At 37.5% G+C, this 11,775-nt stretch overlaps 1 pseudogene; it reads right to left on the reverse strand.

Moving 5' to 3' along the window:
* Positions 1-7,898: 7,898 nt before the first annotated feature.
* On the reverse strand, positions 7,899-8,530 carry LOC138824506 (ATP synthase F(0) complex subunit C2, mitochondrial pseudogene; annotated as a pseudogene).
* Positions 8,531-11,775: the final 3,245 nt, after the last annotated feature.

Consider the following 11,775-nt stretch of genomic DNA (forward strand, 5'->3'; position numbering starts at 1 on the left):
GAACTTAAACTAATGACTATAAGAGTAATAAAAAAAAGAGCTAGGTATGGTGGCCCACCCTGTAATCCTAGCTAGTTGAGAAGCAGAATTCAGTGTTTCACAGTTCAAGGCCAACTGAGCAAAACTTAATTAAGACCCCCCGCCTCTCAATAAAGAAGCAGGGTGATGCCAGCTAGGTGAAAGGTATAAGAAGGAGGATCATGGTCCAAGAGTAGCATTGAACAAAAACAAAATACTATCTGAAAAATAACTAAAGTGAAAAAAATGACTAGACACATAGCTCAAGTTGTAGGGTTTCTATGCAACAACTGAAGCCTTGAGTTTAAATCCCAATACCATAAAAAAAATGAATAACAAAATTAAAGAGGACATGTGTAAACACCTGAATAAACAAAAAATATGAATTAACCTCAACAAAAAATGTGTATAGTACTGAAGAGTATACTATATATTAAACTGTACTATACTCTCACTAATTGATACAGGTCATCCTGAGGGAAATTTTGTTGTTGTTGTTGTTGTTTTTTGGTCAGTTGTGGGGCCTGAACTCTGGGCCTGGGCGCTGTCCTTCAGCTCTGAGCTCAAGGCTAGCCTCTACCACTTGAGCCACAGCTCCACTTCCGGCTTTTTCTGCTTATGTGGTACTGAGGAATCGAATCCAGGGCCTCATGCATACAAGGCAAGCACTCTACCACTGAGCCACCTTCCCAGCCCCCCTGAGGGAAATTTTAACAAACTTTAAAATTAAACCAGGTTATAGATTAAATGCACTTAACAGAGATACACAGAACATTTCATCTAACAGTTATAGAATATAAATTTTTCTTTTTTTTCTTTTTTTGTGAAAATACTGTACAGAGTGGTTACAATTACATGGGGAATATACATTTTTCTCAACAGCTCCTGGAACTTTCACTAAAATAGACCATATTTTAGGACATAAAGCAAGTCTTAACAAATACAAGAAAATTGAAATAATTCCTTGTATTTTGTTAGGCCACATGGATTAAAACTACAAATTACAACAAAAGACACTACTGAAAATATTTAAACAAATGGAAACTGAACATTACACTGTTGAATACCCAATGAGTCATCAAAGATGTAAGGGGAGTAAATAAAAATTCATAGAATCAAGTGAAAATGAAAATACAATTTACTATAACCTTTGGGATGCAGAGAAGGCAATGCTAAGAGGAAAGTTTATAGCTATCACTGCCTACATTAATTGGAGGAGTCACAAGTAAATAACCCAATGATGCACCTTAAGTTTTGAGACAAAATTAGTGACCTGAAAGAAACAATAAAGATTGGGGCAGGAGGGTGGGTGGCTCAAGCCTGTAATCCTAGCTACTCAGGAGGCTGAGATCTGAGAATCACAGTTCAAAACCATCGCGGGCAGGAAAGTCTGTGAGACTACTAGCTCCAATAAACCACCAGAAAACCAGAAGTGATGCTATGGCTTAAGTGATAGAGTGCTGGCCTTGAGCTGAAGAGCTGACAGTGCCCAGGCTCAGAGCTCTAGCCCCACAAGCAACAACAACAACAACAAAAGAAAGACAGGAAGAAAAGAAAAGGAAAAATAAGATTGGGGCAGAAATAGATGAAATAGATCTGATTATTTTTTAAAAAGTCAATAAAACAAAGCTGGTTTCTTGAAAAGATAAGCAATATTGACAAATCTTGACAAACCAAAAGAAGAAAGGAAAATTCAAATTAATAAAACCAGAGAGAAAAAAGGGGATATCACAATAAATACTGAAGAGAACAGAGGATCATTAGGGAATACTTTGCAATTTTCTTTTCTTTTTTTTTTTTTTAATTTTTATTTTTGGGTCCGGTCGTGGGGCCTGAACTCTGGGCCTGGGCGCTGTCCCTCAGCTCTTCAGCTCAAGGTTAGAGCTCTACCACTCGAGCCACAGCGCCACATCCGGCTTTTTTCTTTTTACTTATGTGGTGCTGAGGAATGGAACCCAGGGCCTCAGGCATGCAAGGCAAGCGCTCTACCACTGAGCTACCTTCCTAGCCCAATTTTATTTTCTTAATAAATAAAAATTTTAAATAAGTGAATAAATCACTAGGTGCAAATAACCTTATCAAAATTGAAGCAAGAGAATATCAACTACTTAAACAAATACACAATGAGCAATGAGGCTGAAGCAGTAATAGTGTCCCTACAAAGTGAAGCCCAGGACTAGTTAGATTCACTGTGAAATTCTACTATGTCTTTAAGAAGAAAAGTAATGCTTCTTGTTATTCCATAATATAGAAAGGAAGGTACACTATCAAACACATTTTCTGAAGCCAGTATTGTCTCCATACCCAAACTGGAGAAGAATGCAATAGAAAAAGGAAATTTTACCAATAAACCAATTTATTTGATGAGCATAGAAATAAGAAATTGTAACTACATACTGGTAAACTGAAGTGAACAAGACATTAAAAATATCACTTGCTGAAAATTCAATTCACTAAGTGTAATATAGTACATAAATAGAATCAAGGGAGGAAAAAACACATAATCATCTCAATAAATGCAGAAAAAACTTTGAAAAAATTCAGCATCCTTTTATTATAAAAGCTCTAAAGAAACTAGGAATAGAAGAAATTTACCTCAATGTAATAAAGCCTATATATCATATACTAAAGGGTTATAAATGGGAAAATAAAAACTTTTTCTTGTAAAGGCAGGAACAAAATAAGGGTGCCTTCTCTTCACGCTTAAAAATATTGCTTGAATTCTTAGAACAATAAGAAGAGAAATAAAAGTGATACAAATAAGAAAGAGTAACTCAAATTATTTAAACCTATATTGAAAGACCTGAAGATTCTATCAAAAACTGTTAGGTTTGATATACATTTTCAGCAAAGTAGCAGGATATGAAATCGATATATGAAATCATTAATCAGCAAACTTTCTGTAATACTATCCAAAATACCCTCAAAAAATAACTAGGAATAAACTTAACTAAGATGATGAAAGACTTCCACAACAAAACTATAAAATGATGACAAAGAAATTGAAGAACACATTGGCAGACAGAAAGGCTCATGTTCATGGATGAGCAGATTTAATACTCTGAAAATAGAATCTATAGATTACAAAAATAATCTACAGATTCAGTGCAATTCCCCCATCAAAATCCTTAATGTCATTGGAAACAAGAGAGCCCAAATAGTCCAAGCAAATTTGAGCAAGAGAGTAATGCTGCAAGTATCACAATATCTGACTTTAAAAGGTATATCTATCTATCTCTCTCTCTCTATATATATATATACACATGCACATGTATATATGTATATGCATATATACCATGTATATATGTATATGTATACATACATATATACTTGCTCATATATACACATATATACATACATACACATTCATATATGTATATATTTATAGTTCATATATATAAAGTATCTGTCTATCTATAATCTAATTTTGTAGCATAATTTATACTACAGAAACATAGTAACAAAAAAAAGTGTGGGCCTGACACAAAAAGAGATGTAGTTGGACACCTGTAATCCTAATTACTCTGGAGGCTGAGATCTAAGGATCATGGTTCATAGCCAGCCTGGGTGGGAAAGTCTGTGAGACTCTTATCTACAATAAACTACTCAGAGAAAGCCAGAAGTGACACTGTGGTTCAAGTGGTAGAATACTAGCCTTGAGCGCAGAGAGGCTCAGGAACAGTGCCCAGGCCCTGAGTTTAAGTCCAGGACCAGAAAAAAACAAACAGACATTTAGGTTAATGGAAAATAATAGAACGCCTAGAAATAAGCCTATATAGCTACAGCCATTCAATTTTTGACAAGTTGACAAAAATACATGTTAGAAGAAGTGGTGCTGTAGCTCAAGTGGTAGAGGGCTAGCCTTGAACTGAAGAGCTGAGGGACAGCGTTCTGGCCCAGAGTTCAAGTCCCATGACCGAGAAAAAAAAAACAAAAACAAAAATACATGTTAGAGAAAACACACTATCTTTAACAAATAGTTTTGGGTAAACTGGATATCTATATGTAGATGAGTGAAAGTAGATGTCTATTCTATCATCTACACAAAAATTAATTTAAAATGAAACAAAGATCTGGGCACCTATAATCCTGGCTACTCAGGAAGCTGTGATCTAAGGATCATAGTTCAAAACCTGCCTGGGCAGGAAAAGCCAGGAGACTCTTACCTCCAATAAGTTTCAAAAAAAAAAAAGCTGGAAGTGGAACTATAGCTCAAGTGGTAGAGTTAGCTTTGAGCAAAAGAAGGTCAAGGACAGCGCCCAGGCACCGAGTTCAAGCCTCAGGTCCAGAAGAAAAAAAAGCTAACAAAGATGTTGAAATAAGACCTGAAACAATTTCAGGAGAATATAGGGAAATAATTGAAGATGTATGTGTAGGGAACTGATTTCTGAATAACATTCTAATTGCCCACAAAATAAGAACAAGGATTGAAAAATAGGATTGCATCAAATTAAGCTTTTGTACATCAAAGGAAATAATTGTCAAAATAAAGAGCAAGCTTTTCATCTTGTAAAGGATTAGTATTCAGAATATGCTAATAACTAAACACATTAAGTACTGTAACTATAAGTAATCCAATTAACTAATGGGCAAATGAATTGTACAGACAATTCTCAAAGAAGAAACAATGGTCAATAAATAAGGTGTATAAATAAGGAAACATTCAAAATTCTTAGCCATAAAGGAAATGCAAATCAAAATGACACTAAAAAGCTGGGCACTAGTGACTCACAGCTGTAATTCTAGCTACTCAGGAGTCTGAGATCTCAGGATGGATGGAGCTTTGAAGCCAACCTTGGAAGACAAACCCAAGAGTCTCTTATCTCCACTTAACTATAAACAAAAAAATCCAGTGTCCTCACCGCCTTACTTATGTAACTGTATCCCCTCTGTACATAACCTTGACAATAAAATTTAAAAATATATAGAATTAAAAATAAAAAATCCAGAAATGGAACTATGGCATGTTAGATATAAATACCTTAGACCTCTCTTAGGTTCATATGCACACACACACACACACACACACACACACACACACACAAAACATACATAAAAAAGAATTATGAATGTATATCTGTGTTTACACAGAAAATGGGAAAATACTTTGAAATTAAATAGACCACAAAGCAATTGCATTGGTTATCACTGGTTAGTGGGATTTTCACATAGCATTTATTTTCTTCTTTAGAGACGAGCTAGAGGCATGGTTCAAGTGGCAAAGCAAATGCAGCTATGAGGCTCTGAGTTCAAATATGTGTGCTAAAAAATATTTAGAAATTCAAAATGTAATATGAAGAACTATAAAATATATATCATATATTTGGATGGTAAATCTTGATATAAAAATAAAATTTCCCCACAAATGTACCAATTGGACATGATTCTAACAATAATACAATTTTAACTTTATTAAATGATCATAAAACTCATATGAAAGAATAAAGTCTAAGAATGGCTACACTGAAGGAAAATAGGTATAAAACTGTAGATAAGGGCTGAGAAGGTGTCTCAGTGGTAGAGCGCTTGCCTTGCATGCATGGGGCCCTGGGTTCTATTCCTCAGCACCACTTAAGCAAAAAAGCTGGAAGTGGTGCTGTGGCTCAAATGGTAGAGTGCTAGCCTTGAGCTCAAGAGCTGAAGGACAGTGCCCAAGTCCAGGTTTCAAGCCCCATGACTGATTAAAAAAACAACTGTAGATAAACCCATAAACCTAAGTTAAAATACCTGGGAAATAATTAGTATAAAATTTATTTAGAGGGAAAAAAAGTGTTTTTAAATACCACAGATTGCTTAATCAGAGTCACAAAGTTGGTAAAGAGGCAAGGCCATCATTTATCTCATAAAGTTGTTGGTTGCTTTGAGGTATGGACCCCAGTCCTACAACATCAAGACTTGAGTGTTCTGTGTTCAAACATATAAATTTGTATCATAGGCCTGTTTGTGTGTGCCCATATTGGGTTTTGATCTCCGGGTCTGGGTGCTATACCTTAGCGTTTTTGCTCAAGGCTGGTGCTCTACCTCTTTAGTCACAGCCCACTTAAACTTGGTAATTAATTTGAGATCAGCATCTCACAGACTTTCCTGCCCACGCTGGCTTCAAATCATGATCCTCAGACCTCAGCCTACTGAGTAGTTAGGATCATAGGCATGAGCCTGGTGCCCAGCCCATATGCCTTTCTCAGTTAATAAAATGAGAATTAATTTTACTTATCTTTAATTGAAGTGTCTATGCATAGGCAATACTGGTTGCCATTTTAGCTTCTAGCAACTCTCTTCAATCCTGTTTTACCATGAAGTTTACTAGAGATGGATTAATCGGTTGGTCCTGTTTTCTGATTCCACTATAGGCATAATTGACTTAAGCTAGTCTCTTAGATGTGTAACACATTTCCTGAAGCACCACTTCCTCTCCTGGCATGATTGTCTTTTGAAACAATAAATCACTTTCAGCCTGAGTTGAGTTACTTGTTGCAACTGAAACAATCCTGATAGATTAAAAAAATTAAATAAGCTTTGACTTACAATTTAATTGCAAATAATGTAATTCAGACAATAAAGAGTAGTGTTGCTTTTTGTAATAGATACAATGAAGAAGAGTGTTGCTCTAATTTTACATTAAAATCAATTATGATAAATAATGATTTTTTTTCTGGTTCTGGGCCTGAACTCTGGGCCTGGGCTCTGTCCCAGCACTCTACCAGTTGAACTACAGCACCACTTCCAGCTTTTTTTTCTGAGTAGTTTATTGGAGATGGGAGTCTCATGGACTTTCCTGCCTGGGCTGGCTTCAAACCACCATCCTCAGATCTCAACCTCCTGAGTAGCTAGGATTACAGGTGTGAGCCACTGATGCCAGCTATAAACAATGTTTTTGTAGGTGTAGATGGCAGTAATGATGCAGGTATATGTTTAAGATTCTTTTCTTACACGGTTATTTCTGATACTACTCTGTTTTCCTCCTTAACTTCATTTTCTGACTAGGAAAAGTTGCTTTCTTGAAGTATGATGGGACACAATCAAGTGTTAACTAGGATATAGCTTTTACCTGAACCTCTTTTTTGAAGCAGCTTTAGCAACATGTAATTTTTAGATTAAGAGTTTTCCTATAAGTGTACAGGCCACTAGTATTGGTAAATGTGTGGACTTACATAGTTATCATCACAGCTCAGCTTAGGGACATTTTCAATTCAGTGTGTCCTTCTATGCCTGGTTTCTCAGTAAGCACAATACTTTTCAGGTTCTCCCACTCTGTGTCATGAAGCTGGTAGTACTCTATTTCATGGAGAGACTACATTTTGCTAATGGGCTTATTAGCTGGTAGACATTTGTATTTTTTTCCTTCCTAGGGTTTCTGTGTATTTATGCTACTATTTGTTCATTGTTCTGGTGTGGACATGTTTATTTGGTTTAAGTAGAGTCTTCAGGATGGAGTTGACATAGTGTTACATCTTTTTATGTTTCTTAAATTCCAGAGTGCTCTATCAGTTTGCAAGTGTAAAAACTGCTCTTGTTCCATAACCACACACAATATGGTATATGTTTTTACCTTTTGGTAGTGTTAGCTATTCTGGAAGTTGTTTTTTTTTTCTGATGACTAATGATATAGCAGCACCATGTTCTCTTATCTTCTTTGTGGAAATAGTGTATTCAAGTTTGTAAAGACTTCCCCAAATATAGAAAGAACTTAATGACATGTGCTTTCCCAAAAGGTGCCTGTGTTCTAACATACTGGACCTGTGAATAGCTACTATATATGGCAAAAGAGTCTTTGTAGATATTAGATTATGGACTTGGAGATGGAGAGATTCTATGACTAGCCTTTATCTTGCCCCCAGTTAAGGAAACAATTTTTTCTTTTTTTTTTTGTTTTGTTTTTTCTTATTAATACAGTATTTATTTTGTCTTTCCTCTGTCAAATCCTGAGACAACCACTTTCCCCAGACTTCCTGGGGAGGTACAGGAAAAGAAACATACAGGGCAAACAAGACATAGGAGAAAAAAGTATGGGAAATGGAGACTGCTCCTTCACATGGCGAAGAGGATGAGAAAGGCAACCATCAGGCAAAAGAGCCCCATGGCCTCCGAAAGGGCAAAGCCCAGAATGGCATAGGAGAAGAGCTGCTGCTTCAGAGAAGGGTTCCTCGCATAACCAATGATGAGGCTCCCAAACACTGTGCCAATCCCAGCCCCAGAGCCAGCCACCCCAACTGTGGCGGCTCCAGCCCCAATGAACTTGGCTGCTGTGTCAATGTCCCTTGAAATGACGCTGGTTTGGAAGCTGCGGCTGGGGACAAGTGAGGTCAGGGGACATGGGCCTGCTAAGCTGCTGTGGCTCTGCTCATCTGTCAGTGTCTGTGGTCGGTTCAGGACTACTGCAGATAGTGGTCAGCTCAGCAGCTGACAGGTGCTCCTGACCAAGGAGGGAGTAGAGACAACCTTGGAGCAGGCATACATTTTCAGGATGAGGGGGTGTGGCAGGAGAGCTGCTCCCAGGGCAGAGAAGACAGAGAGGGGGAAACATTTTTTCTAAGCACTTCTTTCACTACAACTTGAGTCATAACATCTCCAGTCCTTTTTTTGTTTCTTTTCTTTTCTCTTTTTTTTTTTTGTAGTTGATTTTGAACTAGGGTCTCACTTCTTATCCAGTAGTGTGTCTGAGCTATGATCTGTCTCTATTCAGCATCTTGTTGTTGCTGGATTCACAGGCACCTCTGCAGAAATCCAGCTTTCTTCTGTCTGGCTGGCCTTTAAATAAGATATACTGATTTCAGCCTCCGAAGTAGCTAGGATTATAGCCATGAATCACCAGTACCCAGCAAGTTGTCGTCTTCTTTTCCTGCTTCTGCTTCTTCTGTTCAGATACTGAGGCATGAACTCAGGGCCTGGATGCTGTCCCTTAGCTTTTTTTGCTCAAAGCTAGCACTGTACCATGTGAGCCTCAACTCCACCTCTGGCTTTTTGGTGATTAATTAGAGATAAGAATTTCAGGGGTTTTCCTGCCTAGGCTGGCTTTGAAGTGTGATCTCAGCCTCCTGAGTAGCTAAGATTTTAGATGTGAGCCACTGGCGCCAGGCAAGTCTTCCATTCCTGACCAAATGAATGTGCTAAATCATGCTTCTCAATGAAAAGAACCTTAATTTATTCCTTTCCTGAGTAGTTCAAATAATTATTCCAAGATCTACATATATTTTCTAGATATCTCCAGTAGTATTTTTTCTTCAGATGAATCTTTTTGTTTGGAATCTTATTTCCTTAATTCCTTCATCATGAAAAATGTCTTTCAGAAAAGGGTTTGTTGAATTTAGCTTATCTTCACCAAACTTTTCTGGAATCCTGTGCACCAGCAACAACCACACCCACAGTTCCTCCCTCAGTCCTGCGTCAGCTGGCTTGGATTCTCTGCTCCGTTCCTGTCCTGCCTCACATTCTAAGGCCTCACTAAAAAAGATGATGAAGCCAAACTGAACCTCAGAAAGTAAAGTTTGGAGCAAAAATGGGCTGTCTAGAGCAAAACCAATGTTCCTGAGGAGGTAGAATAAATGAGGACATCGAGACATTTAAATGAATGAATATTAAGGGCTGGGAAGGTGGCTCAGTGGTAGAGTGCTTGCCTTGCATGCATGAGGCCCTGGGTACGATTCCTCAGCACCACATAAGCAGAAAAAAAAAGCCAGAAGTGGCGCTGTGGCTCAAGTGGTAGGGCGCTAGCCTTGAGCTGAAGAGATGAGGGACAGCGCCCAGGCCCAGAGTTCAAGCCCCACGACTGGACCCAATAAATAAATAAATAAATAAATAAATAAATAAATAAATAAAATGAATGAATATTGAAAGGGCTAGACTCAGACATTTGACCCAGGAAGCAAAAACAAAAACCAAACAAATAGCTCTCCCTCCTACTGCCTCCTTTTAGATGTTACATTATAAGAATAGAAGATGTCTTCTTTGTTAAGAAGCTTCAAGTCTCCTTGAAGGAGTGGAAAGAATGAAAGGTATGCCTGATAACAGGAAATTTTGAAAATCACCTGTGTTTTTGGTTGGCTCATCCATCTTATCTATACAACTCCACTGTCTATTGATTTCAGTATTTCTCACAAGGTTAAAGTTTCAATAAGGACTTTTTAAAAATAACAGGATAAAAGAAAATGGTATGTTACAAAAAGAGAGAAACATTTCCTATTCTTTGTACAAAATATAGTTAAAAGACTCAAAATGATGGTTTCTATCTGTAGCCTTCATACTGTCTGAGCTGAGATAATACACGTAGTCATCTATATAGCAACTCTAATCTTTAGACAGTGGCTCTGGGTGGATAAGATGGGTAAACCTACCTGAAGTGCAGGATGACAGATGGGATCACAAATAGGTAGTGTCTACAGCTCCATCTCAGTGATGAAAAAATTACAGAAAAAGAATTCCACCCTTCTTCTACTACTTCCCTCCTCCTGTCTTCATCTTTTGGGACTCAGGTAAGCTTCAACATCCTTTTTGTGAGGCCTGAAAATGTAAAACAGACAGGCAGGACCAAAAACTAAATTTTTAAAGTTTTAGCAAGGATTTATTTTAATAGGTTAAAGTAGGGGAAAAAAAGAATCATTTTCTATTCCCCATTCAGGAAATGATAGTTAAATAGTCCAGCTTTTAGGGGGAGGTGAAGCAACTTAGCTATTAGAAAAGAATGCTGAAATCTCAAGAATCCAATGTATTTCCTACAAAACTAAGAATGAGAGAAGGTGGGGTAGGGAAGGGATGTGTAAGAATGTTGAAAGGGTGACATTCACCAAGATATATTGTATTTATGAACTGCTTCGTTAACTGGCACCTCCTTTGTGCAGCTGCTTAAAAAGAATAATTTTTAAAAAGAATGCTGAAATCACCCCCTCTGTGAGTTACATCTTGGGAGACACCCATGGGTTCTGTCTCTCAGGTGGCACTCTCCATGGCCACTCCTGTGGGTATTTAGTTTATAGTTAGGATTTCTCCCTGGGGTAGAAAAACTCTGAGCCAGTTCTTACCAAACTAAGCCATGTCTTCCCAGTTGAAGTGTATGTATCCTAAGCCTGAGCTTTTAGGCACATGAGTTGCCTCTCATCTCTACTTAAAACTATGGATGGTAGCCTTGAACATGTATAGATTCCTTCCAAAAGTCAGCCAAGTCATGATCCTCATTTCCCAAAGATGAGCCCACTATTATTACTATGAATTCCTTTCACACTCCCTAAAAAGCTTAGCTGCTTTAAATATATATAAAGATTATGAACAGGGGTTACAGCTACATAAGTAAGGTAATGAGCACATTTTTTAAAAACACTATTACCTGTTCCTTCATTTTCTATGTCTTCTCTTGAGCTACCTACCTCAAGTCTGCTATTTCTCTTAACAGTGTACTTTCTCTATGTTCTCTTATTAAACTTTTTGCTTTGCCACTTTAGTGTGCATATATCTTCATTCAGGTCTTTGCTAAAGACACCAAGAATCTGGGATCTTTACTTCCACGACTACCCACCAGGAGCAATAGTATTTTAGGGAACATAGCTATTATTACTCCACCTAGAGTTATATAGTCTAATCACCCATTTATCTCATTGTGTTAGTGAGAATTTCTTTAGAGGCTTTACACATTTCAGGTTAAGTATATATACACATAGGCTATTTCTCCCATCATAGGGGTAGTTTTTCTAATTTCCTCCCATAATTCTCTTCCCATCTCTCATTCTCTTACACACACACACACACACACACACACACACACACACA

The sequence above is a fragment of the Dipodomys merriami genome, unplaced genomic scaffold, assembly GCF_024711535.1.
Source record: "Dipodomys merriami isolate MVZ:Mamm:240054 unplaced genomic scaffold, mDipMer1.0.p SCAF_13, whole genome shotgun sequence".
NCBI lineage: Eukaryota > Metazoa > Chordata > Mammalia > Rodentia > Heteromyidae > Dipodomys > Dipodomys merriami.